We start from the raw sequence: 22,401 nt of genomic DNA on the forward strand, positions 1-22,401 counted from the left end.
AGGGTTTTTCATCTCTTTTAGCTTCGTTGACCATGTTGACTCAGAATAAGATTTCTTTTTATTTGTTTGATTCTTGTGAGGTAAGCTTTCAAAATCTAAAGGATTTGTTGACTTTAGCTAATAACTTGACTTTACCCAAGGAGGGTGTAGGTTTTACCATCTTTTGTAAGACTTCTTGTGTTGGGTTAGGTATCATTTTGATGAATAAGGGTAAGGTAATTGCATATGCTTTTCATAAATTAAATCCTCATGTGAGGAATTATCATACCCATGATTTAGAGTTGTGCACAATTGTTTTTTCTTTAAACTTGTAGAGGCACTACTTCTATGAAGTCTATTTTGAGATCTTGTTGGATTGTCATAGCCTTCAGTATTTCTTCACCCATGAGATCTTAATATGAGGCAGTATCATTGTCTTGAGTTTCTTAAAGATTATGACTTGACAATTCTCTACCATCCAAAAAAGGCTAATATGGTTAAAGTTGACTTACGCTAAAAGTCTACTAGCATGGATAGCTTGGTGCATCTTTTAACCCAAGATTCTTATTTGGCATTAGAGGTTCAGTCTTTGGCTAACCATATGGTTAGGCTTTATATTTACCATCTGGTTATGTTTTGGCATTTATTGAGGCTAGGTATTCCTTGATAGAGCAGATTCAGGCTCATTAGTTTGATGATGTTGGAAAGTTATTTTGGATAAGCTTTTGAGTGGTGATGCTAAGGAATACTTACTTTATTTAGATGGTATTTTAAGGATTGGTGGATGAGTTTGTGTGCCTGTAGTGGTTGATTGGATTAGATTGAATTTGTAGAAGGTTCATTACTCCAAGTATTCCATGCATCCTGGAGAGACTAAGATGTATTATGATTTTTGAAATTATGGTATGGTTGTATGAAGAAGGATGTAATGGATATTTTAGCTCATCGCCTATGTTGCAAGCAGGTGAAGGTCGAGCATTTGAGACCTGGTGGTTTGCTTCACAGGTTACCCATTCTTAAATGGAAATAGGAATAGACCACTATAGACTTTATAACTGCATTGCCTCATACTTTTTATGGTTTTGATATTGTTTGGGTCATAGTGGATCGATTGAGCAAATCTGCTTATTTCACTAGGTTTAGGTCTCTTTCATTGTTAAGAGGTTAGCCAATACATATATTTATAAGATAGTTTGCCTTCAGGGTGTACTACTGTCTACAATCTTATATTCACTTTAGTGTTCACATTTAACTTTTCAAAGACTTTTGAGAAGGATTTGGGTACTCGAGTTGATGTTAGTACAATATTTCACCCTTAGACTAATAGTTAGTTAGTGTGGACTATTCAAGTTTTGGAGGATATGTTTTGTACTTTGGACATCAGTGGGTGTAGCATCTTTCTTTGGTGGAGTTTGCAAACAATAGTAGATACTATTCTAGTATTAAGATGACTCCTTTTGAGGCTTTGTATAGTAGGCATTGTCACTCTCTAGTCAGTTGGTTTGAGGTTTTTGAGAATAGATCTTGAGGTAAAGACATGCTTTGTGAGTCAGTGGATAAGTTTAGGTCATTCAGAACAAACTTTGACCTTGTCGGAGTTGGAAAAAGTTCTATACAGATCATAAACTTCATGTATTGAGATTTAGTGTTGAAGATCGAGCCATTCCTTAAGTTTTAGTTTGATGAGGTTTAGGAAGAGGGAAAGCTTAGCCCGAAGTATATTGGACCTTTTGGGATCTTTCAGACTATTGGGGATGTGGCTCATGAGTAGCATTTCCTCTACATTTAACATATGTTCATCCAATTTTTTCATGTTTCAATTCTTTTGCGCTACATTCTGGATGAGTATCATATCCTTCTTTGGGATTTAATTCAGTTAGATGAGCAATTGTCATTTGTTGAAGAGCTTGTATCCATTCTAGCTAAGGATGTTAGACGGTAGCATTTTAGAGTTATTCTTGCGGTTAATGTCTAGTGGAGACATTGACCTATAGCTAAGTCTACTTAGGAGGTTGACTCTATTATATGTAGTAGTTATCCCCAACATTCATTGATTCAGGTATTAATATTGCCTTTAGTTTGATGAAGAACAAGATTCTTAGCGGTGAATGATCTAATGACCTAATTTTTGGTGATTCAAGTGAAATATTTAATTTTGTGTGATTTAACTTTTTACCTTTTCTCGTGGTTGCATTGTGGTATTTTTTGGGTTTAGGTATGATTGGCATGGTTTTCAATGCATTTTCATGTGATTTATGCGAGATTATTGTTTTAATGGTCTTAAAGGCTTAGAGTTGACTTTAGCAAACACCTTTGGATCTGTATGTCGGATGGCAAAACAGAATGCGTTAGCAGATCCAAAACATTGATTTTAGATTCGTAACATGGTTGTCTGTTTTTACAACTTGTATGTCTCATTTTCACCCTCTGTAAGTTGTGAAATTGTGTTTCTGAGGGTAAATTCGGTGAAAATGGCATTCTTTTTGATAATTTGATATTGCCATTAAATACATAACATTGAATTGAGTGAGGTCTTATAGTTTGTTTGTGTACTCGGGATTCTAGGTGAATCCTGATGGGTCTGCGAAAAGTTTCCAAGTCTCCATATGATGCACCGGTTCAGTGGGTTCATCATTTAAATGATCAGCCGATTGCTTAAGTGACCCAACATGTCAGCATAGCTATCGCCTCTACCATAACCTAATTGCACAAGCAACTGCCATGTAAGGAACATCCAAGTCGCTTACACGACAGTTGCTAACTAGGTGGGTATTGCATAAGGGATACTAGGGTCGCTTAACTAATATCCATATAAGCAACCTGGTGATTACTTAAGAATACCTGGGCAATATAAATGCTTCATTTTTTTGCAAATCTTCACCATTTTTAATACTTGGAGCTTAGATTTTTGAGTTATTTTGTGATTTCTTCCAATTTTAGGCTTGGGTAAGCATCAAATCCCTGTTTCTTTATTTTCTTCAAGTCTTGTCACTAAAAGCTAATTTAAACGTCGATTTAAAAATGGAAATTAGGTATTTTATCTCGGAGGGCCCAAATTAGTATTTTTTCAATTTAAAACCCCAATTCTAACCCGTTTTATCTTGGATTTTCTTCAATTTTGAAAATCCATTTCGGTGGTCCGTTTTGACCCCGATCATGAAATGGGCAATATAGGTATCATTTGCTTTTTTGGATGCTTAAATTTTATAGTTGTGTGTTTTAGCTTATTCTAGATCTTTGTGTGAGGTGAAAGCTCGGTGATAATGGCTTGTTTGCACTAGTTTTGGCATTCGACATAGGTTATGGCTTAACTTTCTTAATACTAGGATGGGTAGTTAATAATAATGTAAAATCAAGTTATAAGTATGGTTTGTATCATGGAAAATGTATTAATATTATTTGTTTGCATGTGTGGGGGCCTATGCAGATTATTTTAGGTGGTTATGAGATGTTATTTGCCATATGATATCTTGTGGGGTCTTATATGATGTTGTTGATCTGGTATTGACAATATGAATGTTTTGTTGTACTCTTTTTGGTATTAACATTATGCATGAACCTGGATCTCATACCAACTTGACACGTCCCAAAATCAGGCCATTTCATCTGGGAACCTCAATATCACATGAATTAGAGGTCATCCTGATAACCTAACCTAATCACTAATATAACTCACAAGGGTCGGATAAGATCCAACCATGTAATAAGATAGCGGGAACATAATAAAAGTCATTACTTAATTAGGACTAATCATTTCTTTGGATTCATCAAGCTAACCAATATTCCTAAGTACACAGTCATCCATAATACCTCTATACAAACCAATGTTTAAAACTGTATATGTTGGTACAAGCCCCCAACAATAGCCAAACCAAGCTAAAATAGGCTACGTCTAAAGATAGGAGACAAAGGAAGAATGTCTTCCCAAAAAAAAGGAAGCTCACCACTCCAAATTTAATGAACAAACCTCTTCGATCATCTACTCACTGTGCAGGAAGAGAAGAAGATTCTTCGGCCCATATATCGCATAAGGATGTAGCATCCGAAGATGGTTAGCAGTTGGATCACTAGGATATAATTCAAGGATAAGTGATAAAATAACATTAAAATTAACAAAAAGTTAATATATCTTATTTTGTAACATTCATACACTTATCCATACATATAGGTATATCACATGCCAAACAAAGGAACAAGTATTATCAACATGCTTCAAGCACTCATTCATCATTCATGGAGTGGAGGACTACGACCTCCTACGCCTATGGCTTCAACCATTCTTAATAGATAAAGGACTTTAACCACATTCACATTATCATTAGACAAGGGACTATAGCCATCCACATTCATTCCTTAGTCAATAACTTTAACCATATACGCATCCATACAAATAAGGGACTCTAACCACACACACAATCATCTAGGCAAGGGACTTTTACATTAAACACACCCGATAGATAAGGGTCTCTAACCTGATTTCTTAGTTTGAATCTAACCACAAGTCATTTCCTTAGGCTGGGTACTTTGACCTCAAGAGATATCTTTAAGCAAAGGACTTAAACAGTGAGCAATATCATTGGACAAGGGTCTTCAACCTTGACCCATTCATATTGTAAGGGATTCAACCTCCAAGTCAGCATATAAGGCAAGGTGATTCAACCTCAAGTCATCAAAACTATCATTAGTTGACATTTGGAAATTTAAACCTTTTCCCATGCATCAACATATATTCAATTCAACATTTAAAGACATTAACCATTTTAGCTAATTCAATACTATACCTGACCACATTGTCCTCATGGGAGCCTTCATTGATCAACCATTTCAATAGGCAAAGACATTTATTTAATTAATTATTCAATTCAACTATGGTCATTATGACCTTTATAAACTATTCACATTTCATTATTACTCTTAGAACACATTCTCATCACACTTTAGTACTATACAAACTTTAAGTTTATCTTTACATAAAGAAACTTAAACCCCTTCATAATCATTAACTTTACAAGGTCATAATAACACAATAAATGGTTCATATTACCCTTAACATAACATCTCAATAATTCATGCTCATTGGTCCATTTCCCTAGCTAAACTCATCACCAACGTATCACTAGAAAATTCACTTAGATATTTTCACAAATATTGTATGTATATACCTTTAAGAAGGCTATTTTCATGGTATATATCATCAAGATTAGGTTTAATCAAGACCCTCATATTAAAACTTATAGAACAACCACCCACATATGTAATCTAACAATCAATAACATGTATAAACACAAATATAAGCAAGAATCATCATTCGGTAACAAAACCCTTTCTTATTTCGTTCAAAACAACAATATACACTTACTAATCAAAGTGTGAAATACATGAATTTAAATTTATTTAGCAAGGGAAAGAGGTAAATGCCTTAAACAAGATGAATCACCAATAATATTGACACCCCTTTGCCTCTTAAAGACCACTCTTGAAATCCTAGCCTCCAATTCTTCAAAGATGATCTTGAGAGAGTAATTAGGGTGTTTGATCCCTCAAAATGGATGTTTAGAAGGATACACACACTTATATAGTGAGAAGTCTTAGGGTTTTAGACATGGTAAATGAACAAAAGGCCCTTAGATAAAATCTGAAAAATGACCCCATCATGGGGTATGACTCCCTCATACGACTCACGAAGGAACCATAAACTAGGGTACAAGTGGTACCCTGAATCATACACTAGGATCCTCCTAGGCCTTCTACACTGGTTAGGGTACGAGTGGACACCATTGAATCATATACAAAGGGTATTACTCATGCCTTATACATATGCACAACTCATATCAAAAATAGTCCACTTGAGTTTAGAATTTACTCTATACGAACAAGTTGGGTATGACTCGTATGCATTGGTTATGATTGAGGGCTAGTCATGACATATAGGAGATAGTGTACTACCCAATTATTTTGGTCAAGGTACGAGTAAGGAAGGGGAGAAGGATACAACTCATAACCAAGGGTATGACTTAATCACCTAGTCATACATACCCTAGTGACATAAAATGTTGAAGTTTTTTAAAGGATCCAAAGTCTAGGTGTTTCTGTATATATCACAGAGGAGGTATGGATATTTTTTGTATATGGATTGACAAACCCCCCAAGGTTCCTACCATGGGAGAACATCTCTATAGGTATATACATAGGCTGTGCAACAACCATGTGCATCATCATAATCATCATATTTATTGGGCAGTTAACTTAATGCGGGAGAGGTATGAGTTCAGTTCAATATTATGGTGTATTCATTTTGATATGTCTTGTGAGTATTATGTGTTGTATTTTTGTTTTTGATGTTATATCGGTCTAATTGTATTCCTTTCCACCACTTAAAATTTGTATAGATGCATATATGTGTTTTCTTTCTTATATTGTATTTGTGGTATATGGATATTTTTTTATTACAGGTGGCGTGCCTATAGTTTGTGTTCATATGCCTTTTTTCTATATTACTCAGTTGACCTATGATACCTATATATTACAAATGGATAGTGCAAATCCATGTTTCCACTTTTTAGTACAGATCCAAGTACAAGTGAGCCTAACGGATAGCTGATGTAGGTGTTATTTGTAGTACATTCAAAGTAGCGGACATCCTATACTTCAGGAATTGGCCTACTACCTCTTCCTACCTATTTCATGTATTATTTTATTTTTGGAGATAGATTTTGATCCTCTTTGAACTATTTTTTATCTTTGACATTTGAGATGTATTTAGTAGTTCTTACATTGTGATACCCATTTTTGGATTAGTATGTTATCATTAGTTATGTGATTCTACTTTTACTGTATATGCATCTGTAACGCCCTGATTATCTGAACTGGAATTATACACGGTGCTCATGACCCCGAAGGACCACAAGCTAACCCATGACTAGTATCTGTACCTGTACACTGCATAATATAACAAAAAAATATAGAAAAATACACTGAAAGACCATAAGGTTCAATATTGAACATAATTTGAATATAAATAATGTCTGAATAAAGTGGTATCATAATACCAAAACAAAACTGAAATACTGAAGTCTGAATCTAGTCTGTAATCTAGTTTACAATCCTCTAACTGTCTGCAGTAAGGAGTGAAAGGAACATGTCTCCAACTAACTCCCGACTACTGGAAGCCAAACTGAAATACTGAAGTAATAAAGTAGTAATCATGTCATCAAAGAACGAGGACTCACTGCTAACTCTGACTATTGAAATCTGTAATGCTACTGCTGCTCTGGAAATTGAACCTCTGAACCTATGGTGTAACATAAGAGAAAGCACCATAGCATAAATACGTCAGTACATCTGAATGTACTTAGTATACGAGTGAGGTAGGATGAATGGATGGGGTTCATACTCATGAACAATACTAATATGAATAACTAGTATGAGCGTGAGAGTGCATACATGAATACATAGTAACTGTGATTGTGAAAACATGATAACTAAATCTATGCACTGATAATGTGGTTTACTGATATCTAGCTTGATTGATACTGGTGTTCTGATATGACTAATAACATGAGTGACTATTTTTGATAGTCTTGAGTCTAATGGAACTATCTGAGTTCCTTATTTTAACTGAGCTGACTATATCGGGCAGTCCTAAAAATCTAAAGAACTATCTGAGTTCCTTTACTGAGACTAATACTAAAACTGTGGGAGGTAGTTGTTTAACTGACATGACCCATATGTTCCAATATAGCTAAAATGGGGTCCAACCTCTACCCTAACTAGAAGGGTGTCAATACTGCGCCACTAATAAAGATAGGCTGTGAGAACCATCTACTGGCAGGTGCTCAAAATGAGAATGGTGGGAACCCTCTACTGGCAGGTTAGGCCACCTCATCTACCCTCAACTATTAGGTATGATGTCTCAACCTACGCTAGCTATGTAGTTATGAATGCTAGGATTGCTTTTATGAAACACACCCTCTACTGGAAGGTGAGTTCCTATCCTTGGGTTCACTATGTGCTAACTTCTACTCCCAACTGAAGAGACTGAACATGATTTACTGACTGTACATGGACTAAGTTTACTGAATTCCGTTGACTAACAGAATACTATTGATATCTGATAATTGACTGAGATTATTAGGTTTCCTAAGTCACATGACTGACTGAAGTCTGTGGAATGTGGCCTGATTAAGGATATCATGAAATATGACATGGATCTTGGCACAAAGCTATATTTTTTAGGTACAAGTACCCCCAGGACTCGATGGAAGGAAACTAACACAAGATGACATACTTGATCATAAGAATAGAGTTCACAATTCATAATGTCATAAGAAAGGAATTTCATACTTCACATGGTTATCATATTCTTGTTCATGGAAGGGAATACAGTTCACATAAAACTACTTGCATGGTTTCAATATCCTGAGCGTTTCGTAGCACAACAACCAATACACAACTATAGCATGAAAATTAGGTCAAGTCTTAAGGCATAGCATGGAGTTGTAATTTGGGAATGATTGAGTCATGAAAACATGGTTTCTACTATTCTAAGCATTTTATCAAACACCTTGCATGCACTCTTTAGGGCATAGCTGTGTTCATCAAATTAAAAATCTAACACCCCCAAATTCACGGGTTTCAACCAACAAGCTCACACACTTTATGAAGATACATCAAGATCACGTGTTATAACTCAATTAACAACCATAAATCATGAACATGATCATATCACAATTATACAACCATAATATATTATTTAAAATATGGTTCTTGGACTCCACGGATGAAAAGAATCCGTGGATGAACACTACTCATACCTTAGTGATTGAATCTTGAAAGAAAATTGACCTTTCTTGAATATTCTTGGATTGGGAGTCTTAATTCTTGAATATCTTGTGGAGGGTGTGATGGGGTCTTAAAGTTAATTGAGAAGAAATCCTAAGTTTGTTCTTGGGAACAAAGAGGGTTAAGAGCTTTTGATACTTAATTCCAATAGCTAAGTACGTGTTTTTTTGGTGTTTTATGTCATGGGGCAAGGTTTAGGGTGAGGGAAAAAGAACAAAATACCCCTACGAAATTACCTCCCAGTTGCTGAAATTATCAGCTGACAACATAGGCTGATAAGCTGTCATACCTGTGATAGCCCGTCAGCCCAGGTCATCACCTGGGAAACTGAAATTTTTGACATTCTGCTTAAATCTGATGACATTAATAATAAGTCATCAAAAATGTGATATGTTATCAGAAATATTGTCAGAATTGTGATAAGTCATCAGAAATATCGTCACTCAGTTTTTAGGCTGACATGCTGGAGTTAAATGGGCATAACTTTTTTCTCCGATATCAGATTTAAGAGAAATTGGTATCATTAGAAAGCTAACTCAATTATCTATTTTTTGGTGGGTCATGATCTCCAAAATTCATAGTATAAATAGAGATATTCTCATTTTAAGTTGACTATGGCAGTATCCTTCCCAAGAATTCAAATTGTAAGAAATGTTTTGAGCCGTCTAATAGATAGGAGATATTTGAGACCTTAATACATATCAACCTTGATCATAAAACTACCGAATCACTAGAATTTATTTCTCATAAGCTTAAAACATGGTTCAACTATCGGTTGGGAATCTCGGGATATTATAATATCTCCCCCTTGGGAACATTCGTCCTCGAATGTCGTTTGCTAGGCTAAGATTACTGATCGGCTGAGCTTACTTGAGAGACGGTAGCATCTAAAACATGACTATACAACTGGAACTACTGATAATCTGATTTCTTATTCTGAACATGCATATCTGAGGCATGGATACTTGACTGAATTGCTCTCATGTATTCATAACTGAATACAATGATGAACTAAATTTTTCTACTGAACATACACATCTAATGTATGAATATTTGAATGAACTAATTCTTCAAAGCATGACTTTTTATGAAATAATACTAGATACCAAATTTATAATGGGAATATGAGCATAAAGCTGAATACCAAGTTTGTAATGAATACTGGTCATGAAACTTAATATGCTTAAGGAGAGCTGTTACCTTGAGCTTGATGTCAATTGTCGGAGAAGAGGTGAGGATACTTGGTACACATATCTTCTTCTACTTCCCAATTATCTTCATCAACAGATTGGTTTCGCCAAAGAATTTTGACTAAAGAAACTTCTTTGTTCCTCAGTCTACGAATCTGATATTCTAGAATTTTGACCGGAATTTCCTCATAGGAAAGACTGTTCTGAACATTAATGCTCTGAATAGGGACTACAACTGATGGTTCACTTATGCACTTCTTGAGCAAGGAGACATGAAAGAAAGGATAAACTGAGGCTAGATCTGGAGGCAACTCAAGCTCATAAGCTACCTTGCTAAAACGACTGAGAATTTTGTAGGGACCAACATATCGAGGACTGAACATCCCTTTCTTTCCAAATATTTTCACTCCCTTCATGGGAGAGATCTTTAAATAGACATCATCGCCAATCTCAAACTCAAGATCTTTTCTTCACACAATGTTAGAAGACTTTTGTTAGCTCTGAGTAGCCTGGAGTCTTTCCCTAATCAACTAGACTTTCTCTATGGCATCGAAAACCAAGTCAGGCCTTATGACTTTGGCCTCATTAATTGTGAACGAACCAACTGGAGATCTACATATCCTACCATAGAGAGCTTCGAATAGAGCCATCTGAATACTGGAATGATAGTTATTGTTGTATGCAAATTCAATCAACAGCAAGTGGTCATCCCAACTAACCTTGAAATCAATTGCACATGCCCTTAGCATATCTTCTAGAGTCTCTATGATCCTTTCTGGTTGACCATATGTCTGAGGGTTAAAGGTTGTACTGAGATGAACTTGGGTACCAATACCCTTTTGGAATGCTTTCTATAAGTGAGAGGTGAACTGGGTACCTCTGTCTGAGATGATAAATAATGGAACACCGTGTAGTCTGACCAACTCCCTAACGTAGCGTTTGGCGTAATCCTCGGATGAATAAGAGGTATGGACTGGGAGGAAATGAGCTGACTTGGCCATTCTATCTATAATAACCCAAACTGAATCATGCTGATGACGAGTTTGAGGAAAACCCGTCATGAAGTCCATGTTCACTTTTTCCCACTTCCAGGTAGGAATGGTGAACTCCTGTATGGAACCACTAGGCTTCTGATGCTCTATATTAACCTGCTGACATGTAGAGCACTTATCCATAAACTCTGTAATACACCTCTTCATCCAACTCCACCAATAGATCTCCCGCAAGTTGCGATACATCTTTGCGGCCCCTGGATGAATAGAGTATCGCGCACTATGCACTTCTGCAAGAATTCACTGCCTTAAGTTATCTACACCTGGAACACACAAACGATTATAGCAATGAAGAACACTATCTCCCCCTTGAGAGAAAACCTCTACTTTCTAATCTCTGACTGACTCTTTTAGCTTGAAAAGGTTAGGATCCCTGTCTTGCTTTTCTTTCACCTCAGAAACTAGAGATGATTCTGAGCTACTCTGAACACATATACCACCCTATAATGAATTGATTAAGGGAATGCCTAGTCTATCAAGCTGGTGAACTTCCTGAGCTAACTCCTTTTTACTGTCCTTAACATGAAAAACACTACCCATGGACAGTCTACTGAGAGCGTCGGCCATAATGTTGGCCTTGCTCGGATAGTAAAGAACACTCATGTCATAATATTTCAAGATCTCTAACCACCTTCTCTGACAAAGATTGAGATATTTATGGGAAAAGACATACTGGAGACTCTTATGGTTTGTGAAGACATCTACATGAACTCCGTAGAAATAATGCCTCTAAATCTTCAAGGCAAATACTACGGTTGGTAACTCACGATCATGAGTAGGATAATTCTTCTCATAGGGATTTAACTATCTGGAGGAGTAGGCTATGACCATACCATGCTACTTGAGGACACAACCTACACCCACTCTAGATGCATCATAACATACCACTAACCCATTTGAAGCATCTGGAAGAGCTAGAATTAGAGCTGAGGTGAGTCGAGTCTTCAACTCCTAAAAACTCTTCTCGCAAGGATTTGACCACTAAAATTTGACCTTCTTTTGAGTTAATCTAGACATAGGGGATGCAATAGAATAAAATACCTCATCAAACCATTTGTAATAGCCAGCCAACCCCAAGAAACTCCTGAAATCAAATGGAGAGACTGGGTGAGGCTAGTTTCGTACTTCTTTGGTCTTTTGGGGATCTACTCTAATGCCATCACCAAAAATAATATGGACAAGGAATGCTACTGACCTTAGCCAAAACTCGCACTTACTGAATTTGGCAAATAGCTAGTTATCTCTGAGGGTCTGAAGTACTATTCTGAGATAGTCTGCATGATCTTGATCCATGCGGGAATAAACTAGAATATCATCTATAAAGACTATATCAAACATGTCTAAGTACTGCTTGAACACATGGTTCATCAAGTCCATGAAAGTTGCAAGGGCTATCTTCGGAATGTCACATTCTCTGACTCAAAGCTGATGGTAGAAAAGGATAAACATGGATATGGAAAATTTGTAACGTACTAGTAACGACATCATGAGAATATTCCTGATCTTTTTAGGTTAGATGAGCATATAGTCTATTAGGACGTTGCCCACTAGTAGCGCTGGAAGTGGTACCCTATTGATTCGGGCAATCGGACTGAGCTGTAGAATATTTCTACTAACTCTGAGGACCTAACTGCAGATAATCTCTAAATCTGTGGCCTGGCTTGCCACATCCGAAACAAGTATCACTCCCAGCCCTGCAAGTACCCTAATAGTTCTTCTCATAAGTCTAGCAACGAGGATAGGTGAAGGCACTGCTAACACTGCCCTGAGGCTTAGAGCCTGGTTCTCTATCTCTGTTGCCATCTCTGAATTTTGGCACAGGAGCACTGGCGGAGGAAGGTGCTAGGACTTCTTTTTTAGGCTGAAATTGATAACAGTTTCATCCTTCTAATTTAGGCTGAGAAAAGCTAAAATTGCCTGACCTTGCTCTCTTGTTCTGCCTCTCCCTAGTCCTAATCTTCTGCTCCTCAATTCACTGAGCATGAGTCATAAGCCTGGCTAAAGTAATATCACTATTCAGCATCGCAGATCTACACTCACTTACCACGTTATTATTCACCCCTGACACGAACTTGCTCATCTTAGCTCTACTATCCAAAACCACATGAGGTGCATATCTGGCTAATAGAATAAATCTGATAGAGTACTCTTTAACCATCATATTTCCCTACCTGAGGTTGATAAACTCTAGAACTTTCACATCCCTCATATCTTGGGGAAAGAATATATCTAAGAAAGGCGTGAGAAATTCCTCCTACTCTACAGGACCTGCATCCTCTAACCTCTCAGACTTTCACTGTTTATACCAAGTATGAGCAACATCCTGTAACTGGTATACGGCTAACTCGACACTATGAATATAAGTAACTCCCATGATATCTATGACCTTCTGTACTTGGTCAATGAATTCCTGAGGGTCTTCATCAGACTTAAACCCTAAGAAAGATAGAAGGTTTATTCAGGTGAAGTCCAGAATCTAGCTGTAGCTGAGTTGGCTACTGGGTTGGACGGAACAACTGCTGGCCATTCATTTAGGGCTGCAACAGTCTAAGAAAGTGTGGTGAATTCATCTCTAAACTCCGCATGAGAACCATGTTCGCCCAAAGGAACTTCAGGCTAAGGAGCTGGCTGGTTTCCTCTCTTTGGAGGCATGTTCTAAAATAAAGAAAAGAATGGATTAGACTAAGAGTTTAACTTGAGATTATGCTCTCTGGCATGACATGAATACTAAAAGAAGGGAAACTATTTCCTAAAATATCTAATAGCTTCCTGTACATAAATGTGGTGCGCAACACACTCATGTACAAGACACTACAAGATGGGACTTTCAGACGCCACTATTGAACCTGGATCTGATACTAAGTTTGTAACCCCTGATTATCTGAACCTAAATGCTACACGGTGCTCATGACCCCAAAGGACCACAAGCTAACCCATGACTGATATCTGTACCTGTACACTGCATAATATAACATAAAAATGAGAAAACATGTACTGAAAGGTTATAAGGCTCAATATTGAACATAATCTGAATATTAATAATATCTAAATAACGTGGTATCACAATACCAAAACAAAACTGAAAATTGAAGTCTGAATCTAGTCTATAATCTAGTCTAAAGCCTATAACTATCTGAAGTAGGGAGTGGAAGGAACATGTTTCCAACTAACTCCCGACTACTGAAAGCCAAACTGAAATACTGAAGTAATAAAGTATTAATCATGTCCTCAGAGAATGAGGAATCACTACTAACTCTGTCTGCTGAATTCTTCAATGCTACTGCTACTCTGGAACTTGTTCCTCCGAACCTATGGTGAAATATAAGAGAAAGCACCATAGTGCAAATGTATCAGTACGTCTGAATGTACTAAGTATATGAGTGAGGTAGGATGAATGCATGGGGTTCATATGCATGAATAATACCAATATGAATAGCTAGTATGAGCGTGAGAGTTCATACATGAATACATAGTAAAAACATGATAACTAAATCTGTGCACTGATAATGTTGTTTACTGATATCTAGCATGACTGATACTGGTGTTCTGATACGACTGATAACATGAGTGATTATTTTTTACAGTCCTGAGTCTGATGGAACTATCTGAGTTCCTTACTGTAACTAAGTTAACTGTATCAAGCAGTCCCAAAAATCTGAAGAACTATCTGAGTTCCTTTACTGAGACTGATACTGAAACTGTGGGAGGTAGTTGTTAAACCGACATGACCCATATGTGCCAATATATCTAAACTGGGGGTCCAATCTCTACCCTAGAAGAGTGTGAATATCGCGCCACTGATAAAGACAGGCTGCGAGAACCCTCTACTGGTAGGTACATAGAATGAGAACAGTGGGAACCCTCTACTGGCAGGTTAAGCCACCTTATCTACCCTTAACTAGCAGGTATGATTTCTCAACCTACGTTGGCTTCGTAGTTCTGGAACTCAAGGATTGCTTCTAAGAATCACACCCTCTATTGGCTGGTGAGTTCCTATCCTTGGGTTCACTCGCTGCTAACTTTTACTCCCAACTAAAGAGCCTGAACATACTTTACTGACTGTACATGGACTGAGTTTACTGAATTCCATTGACTAATAGAATACTACTGATATCTGATAACTAGCTAAGATCATGAGGTTTCCCAAGCAAATAACTGACTGAATTCTATGGAACGTGGCCTGATTAAGGATATCGTGAAACATGACATGGCTTTAGGCACACAACTATATTTTTCAGGTACAAGTACCCCAAGGACTCGATGGAAGGAAACTGACACAATATGACTTACTTGATCATAAGAACAGAGTACAAAATTCATAATGTCATAAGTAAGGATTTTCATACTTCACATGGTTATCATATTCTTGTTCATGGAAGGGAATACATTTAACATGAAACTTCTTGCATGGTTTCAATATCATGAGAATTTCATAGCACAACAATCAATGCACAACTATAGCATGAAAATCATGTTGAGTCATAAGGGATAGCATGGACTTGTAATTTAGGAATGATTGAGTCATGAAAACATGGTTTCTACTATTCTAAGCATTTTATCAAACACCTTGCATGCACTCTTTAGGGCATAGGTGTGTTCATCAAATGAAAAATCTAACACCCCCAAATTCATGGGTTTCAACCAACAAGCTCACACACTTCATGAAGATACATCAAGATAATATATTGTAACTCAATTAACAACCATAAATCATGAACATGATCATATCACAATCATTCAACCACAATATATTATTTAAAATATGGTGATTGGACTCCACGAATGAAAGGAATTCGTGGATGAACACTACATATACCTTAGTGAATGAATCTTGAAAGAAAATTGACCTTTCTTGAATTTTCCTGGATTGGGAGTCTTAATTCTTGAATATCTTGTGGAGTGTGTGATGGGGTCTTAAAGTTATTTAAGAAGAAACCCTAAGTTTGTTCTTGGGAACAAAGAGGGTTAAGATCTTTTGAAACTTAATTCCAATAGCTAAGTACGTGTTTTTTATGTGTTTTATGACATGGGGTAAGGTTTAGGGTGAGTCCAAAATACCCCTACGAAATTACCTCCAAGTTGATGAAATTATCAGCTGATGTCATGGGCTGATAAGCCGTCATATCTGTGATAGCCCGTCAGCCCAGGTCATCACCTGGGAGCTGGAATTTTTGACATTCTACCTAAGTCTGATGACATTACTGATAAGTCATCAGAAATGTGATAGGTTATTAGAAATGTCGTCAGAATTGTGATAAGTCGTTAGAAATGTCGTCACTCAGTTTTAGGCTGACATGCTGGAGTAAAATGGGCATAACGTTTTTCTCCGATATCGGATTTAGGTGAAATTGGTATCGTTGGAAAGATAATTCAATTATATATATTTTGGTTATTTATGACCTCAAAAATTCATAGTATAACGAGAGATATTCTCTTTTGAAGTTGACTATGGCAATATCCTTCCCAAGAATTCAATCTGTAAGGAATGTTTTGAGACGTCTAATAGCTAGGATGTATATAAGACCTTAATACACATCAACCTTGATTATAAAACTACAAAATCACTAGAATTTATTTCTCATGAGCTTGAAAAATGATTCCACTATCGGTTAGGAATCTCGGGGATTACAATATGGTTCAACTCTATTCTTGAAGTTTTGGCTTGGGTTTTGGTTCTATTTTCCCTTTTCATATCAGTTTAGGTGATTGGCTTTCTTTTCAATTCTTGCTACGACAAGTGCCATCATAACCCTTGGTTTTTTTGTTATGACACCATCAAAGATAGATACATATTTTTGCAAGTCGATCCATGAGACTCTATTAGACCACTTGTTCTTAGACTAATAAGACCGAGGAAACTGTCTCTGATACCAATTTATGTTGACCCAAAAACTCATGTCACAATGGCACTATCGTAGCTAAGCCTTTACAAGAAAGCCAATCACCTAAACTACTATGTAAAGGACAATCACAACACAAATCCAAAGGTGAGACTTTTAGAACAAATTCAAACCATACATGCATAAGGATAGTGAAAGTCTAATTCAAAATAATACCCTAAACTCTCCCCAAAACCTGGTGTCATAGTGTAAGAACAATCTACATACAACTCAAAGTCAAAAAATACAACTGATAATCTAAAAAGAAACACAAGTTTATCTATGAATCCAAAAACAATATACTAGAAAGGATAGGGTAAGAGGTTGACTACAAGAGCATAAAGCGGCCACTACCTTGAATGTATCAAATTGCCCCAAGAACTCAACTGCCACACGGTACAGTCGTACCTAGATCTGCACTAAAAGGGCATGGTAGAAATGAGTATGATCTACTTGTACTCAGTAGTTATCATAGGACAACTAAGCAAAGTACAAAATAAAGTATATAAATACACACTATGAGTACGTCACCTGCAAGAAGAAAATATCCCAAATGGTAGCTCACACCATCTCTACTAACAGTTACAGATATATCACATACATCATATAGAAGAATTAAAAATAAATACATAATAGATATACATCAAATAAAACACAAAAGGATAATATTGAAGATACATAATGTATGAAATGCAATGAGGATGATGATGATGATGATGTGATACATGTGAGGTTATTGTATAATCTTTGTATACACCTACAGAGCATATGTGCTTTCAGATAGGACCCATAAGGGTTTGCAACCTATATACAATCTCAATACTCAAACCCAATATCAATATCCATATCTCCTCCCCGACTCTTGGGCTATGGTAGAGGGTTTTGTAAAAGTGTCACATTTTTGTCAAAACTCAACATTTCCACAATGGTACCAATATTTAATAAATGTATGTATGATATGAGGATGTAATGATTACAGCAAAACCAGTATGAAGATCTAAAATCCAGCCAACATACATGCATGCGAGCTTAAAATCCACAGAATATGTCAACCATCCGTGATTAAGTATAAGCCATGTACCATCAGAGTAAAATATGCAAGTCATCAGTATTATCACACTAGCCCCAACTTAGGCATTTCTTCCATGTAAAAAAAAACCAAATTTATACACAAGGCCAACAAAATTATGTAAGAGCCCATTACGAGCAACATATAGCAGTTACCACTGGGCCCATCCACAACTCACAACTCGCCCCATCGACTGGCCTATCTCTTGAGATGATAACTCAATATCCACAGCCTTACGAATCTAGTCCTCATAATCCATGAAAAATGAGTGTAACACATTTTAGAACACAAAGTATGAAAGATCCATACAATAAGAAATAATATAAGAAATTTTCCTAAAGATGTCATATAGCCTCTCAAAGATAGATATCGACTTCTACATATAGATTTGTGAGACTCTACTAGAAACCTTACTCTTAAACTGATGAGATCGATGATCCTATCTCTGATTTGTATTTATCATGAACCAATAACTCAAGTATGATGGCACTTACCACGGCTAAGCCTTGACAAGTAAGCCAATTATCCAAACAGATATGTAAAGGAAAATCATAACCCAAATCCCAAAGCAAGATTTTAAGAACAAAGTAAAACTGTACATGCATAAAGATAAAGGAAGTCTAAATCTCAATAATAGCATAAACCATCCCAAAAACCTAGTTTCATAGTGTAATAAGTGTAAAAGTACAACTGATAATCTAAAAGGAGCACAAGTTTGTCTCTGAATCTAAAACAAGACATATATTTTAAAGGATAGTGTAGGAGCAAAACTAAAGTAGCCACTACCATAAATATATCAAATCACCACCCAAATTCAACTGCCATGCGACGCACTTAAACCTAGATATACATCAAATAGGCACATTACATATGAGTACGGTCAACTTGTACTCCATAGTTATCATAGTTCAATTGAGTAAAGGAGAAAATAAAGTATATAAATACATACTATAAGCACGTCACTTGTAAACAGAAAAAATCCCACATGATAGCTCACGCCATCTCCACCTAAAATTTCCAGATATTTCACATAAATTGGATACAAGTACAAAAAAGAAATATAGAATTGATATACATTAAATAAAACATGAAAGCACAACATAAAAGATGCATATTATAAAATTCAATGATGATGATAATGATGATGTGATATGTCTGAGGTTATCACATAACCTCTATATGCACCTATTGAGCATTTGTGTTTCCAGGAAGGACCTATGGTGGTTCGCAACCCATATGCAATCTTAGTACTCAATCTGAATCTTAATTTACAAATCTCCACTCTGGCTCATGGGGTACGATAGAAGGTTTTGTAAAAGCATCATATTTCTATCAAAAATCAACATTTCCATAATGGTACTAATATCTCATGAATATGTGTATAATATGAGGACATAATAATCACAACTAAACCAGTATGAAGATCTTAAATGCAGTCAATAAACACATGTGAGCTTAAAATCTACTCAATATGTCAAACAACGATGATTCAGTATAAACTATCTACCATCAAAGTGAAATATGCAAATAAGACATCACTATTATCATATTAACCTGAACTTAGGAATTTATAACCCCAACTTAGGAATTTTTACCATAAAGAAAATAGTCAAATATAGACACAACAGTAAAGAAATCAGATAAGACCCCCACATAGGCCACTCATAGTAGTTACGTCTAAAATAATAAATAACAATAACATAGTCCTCTACATGGGTACACAACAATAATAACATTAATTCTATGATAATTACCCATACCCATAAGATGCTTTTATATAAGATACTAATGACCCAACCCGGTCTAAATAAAGTGAAGCTATAACCTACCTCAAATGATGAAATCTCAATCCCAAACCTTCAATTATGATGTACCTTCCCAAACAATATCAAAACTAACTAAAGCACACAAATATAGAATCTATGCATCAAATAAATTCAACGGTACCCATATTTCATATTTTTTATTGGGGTCAAACTGGACCCCTAAAATATCTTTTTGAATAGAAGGCATATCCCGGATTTTTATTTAAAAAGACTGTATCTATGATTAAAGAAAACCATAGAAGAAAACACAAGTGAAATTAGGTTAAAGTGACGTTTAATTTGAAGAAAACCATTTTTAGGCCTACCATGCCAAAATCTCTAAATTTCACTTTTGAAATCAAAATTTAATAGATTTTAGATGACAAGAAACAAAGTAAAATAATTAAAATAATGATTTGAAGCTTACCCAAGATCGAAAATGGAAAAACTCATCAAAAACCTCTTAACCCAAAGCCAAAAATCTCAAAAATAAGAGAAAATGAGAAAAAAAAAAGCTTTTACACTGAATCAGATAGGACCGCTTAATTGGCCACTTGAACACTTAAGCAGTCACCGCTAAAGTCGAGAGGTTTTGCTTTTGCAGTACCTGCTAACTTGTACCTTCTTCTTAAATGAACAAGGCTCTGCTTTAGCGGACCCCTAGATGGTGAGTTGGGCCGCTAATGTAGTTAGTTGGCTACTTTAGCCACCTCAGCTAAAGCAATCCAAGTATCTCTTTAGAAATTGTATCAACTGAGACTTAGAAGATTTCCATGTCTTCATCGGCCCTCGGGGTTCATCAAGAATCCTGAGAATGAAAATGAACTATGCTACTCAATAAAATTGGATATTCCAAACTTAATGATGACATAAGATTTTCAAAAATAGGTTGTTTCCACAGAATTTACCCCGAGACCCAATTTCATAACTCTTAAAATTGAGGCTCCAAATGAGATAAAAAAGTCATAAAATTACACCAACCATTCTACAAACCCAAAATGGATATTTTGATCTACTGGCGCAGTCCACTATTCAATATAACACATAGAATAATAAACGTTGATCAAAGTCAATAAGGCCTTTTTAGCCCCTATAAATCACAAAATCATGCAAATTTTTCCAGATTTCACCGAGAATCATGCCAATTATTTCCATACTGCAGAAATATAATGTAGTAATCATGGAAAAGGGTAAGATGATCAAAGAACTCAAAAAGGGAAAGTTCTAAGAATCAATTAATTATATATGTAATACTAATAGTTGTATAGCCATATAAAGTTTTTCTCTAACTCTTTGAAATTTTGAGCATTAACCTCTTGTATTGGTAAAACTCGCTGATGTTCTTTAATTCCAATGCCATTATAACTATTAAATCAAATGAATGCATCTATTCTTCTTGTAATTTATTTAACTTTGGAAATACTTTATTTCTTCCCTCGGCGTTGATCCAATCTCTAAACAGGACTAATAACTCAAAACTATCTTCTACTAAAGAATATCAATGATCGCTTATTTGAAGTGTTGTTACACAGTAAACTTTATTTAAAGCTATTAATGATCCTTGAATAACTAGCACGTCCTTCACCATCTTGCTAAGTTTTGGGAATTGATGTCCATGTTTCCTCCAACAATTCAATAGTTATGTCTTCTTCATTAACAATATTATAAAAAACTTGTTTAGTATATTTAACAAATTCAAATTTATGAGAAGAATCATAACCAATTGATGATTTTTCTCTGCCATTGGATTCTCATAGTGGAATAGATATTTGAGGATAATCAATATTATTGATGGTGCAATATTTGTTATACAAAATGTGGGCAAAACATTTTTACTGGAATTTTTTTAGATGAATCCATAATATAATGAAATAAGAAATGAAATTAACAAACTAATATAAAAAAAAATTAAAACTAATTAACAAAAAATAAATTAAAAGACTAAAGAGTGAAAAAAATGTACCAAACATCTGTTGTGAAGCAGACAATTATGACCAAAACTTGAATGTAAAAAAGATTGTTCCTCCAAAATTTACCAAAATAAACTTCAATTGAAAAATAATAATAATAATTAAAGAATTTATAGATATTGAAACTTAAAAATTTAGAGAGAATGAGAGAATAGAAGCTGATAATTTTTCTGCACTAAAATGTAGATGAGGGAAGTATTTATAGTTTTTGAATTGTGGGGGTGGGGGGGTGGGGGGGGCTAAAACAAACCATTGGAGGGATAGCAATTGTCAATAGTCCCTAATGGCTAGTAGCCTTTATGGATTAAAAATAGTTTTGAATGAACCGGAATGGGTAAGACCAAACTGTAGTGGAACCAGAATAGATAGTATGCGTCGATACTAATATTTCAATAGGAAAATTTGATTCTATTCCACTCTAGGTTTTAGTAAAAGGCATACCATTTTGTTATAGTCCCTTGCAGATTAGTGAATATAGGTAGTAGTAAGGGAATGAACTAAAAAGATACCGATAGAAATCAATCCCGCATATAGGTTTAGAATATTAGATGGGTAAGAGAGAGCTCTTTGGTTTTATAGAGTTGATCTAAAAGTGGAAAAGTGAGTAAATAAATGG

This window comes from Capsicum annuum, chromosome 3 (assembly GCF_002878395.1).
Source record: "Capsicum annuum cultivar UCD-10X-F1 chromosome 3, UCD10Xv1.1, whole genome shotgun sequence".
In the NCBI taxonomy this organism is placed as follows: Eukaryota; Viridiplantae; Streptophyta; class Magnoliopsida; order Solanales; family Solanaceae; genus Capsicum; species Capsicum annuum.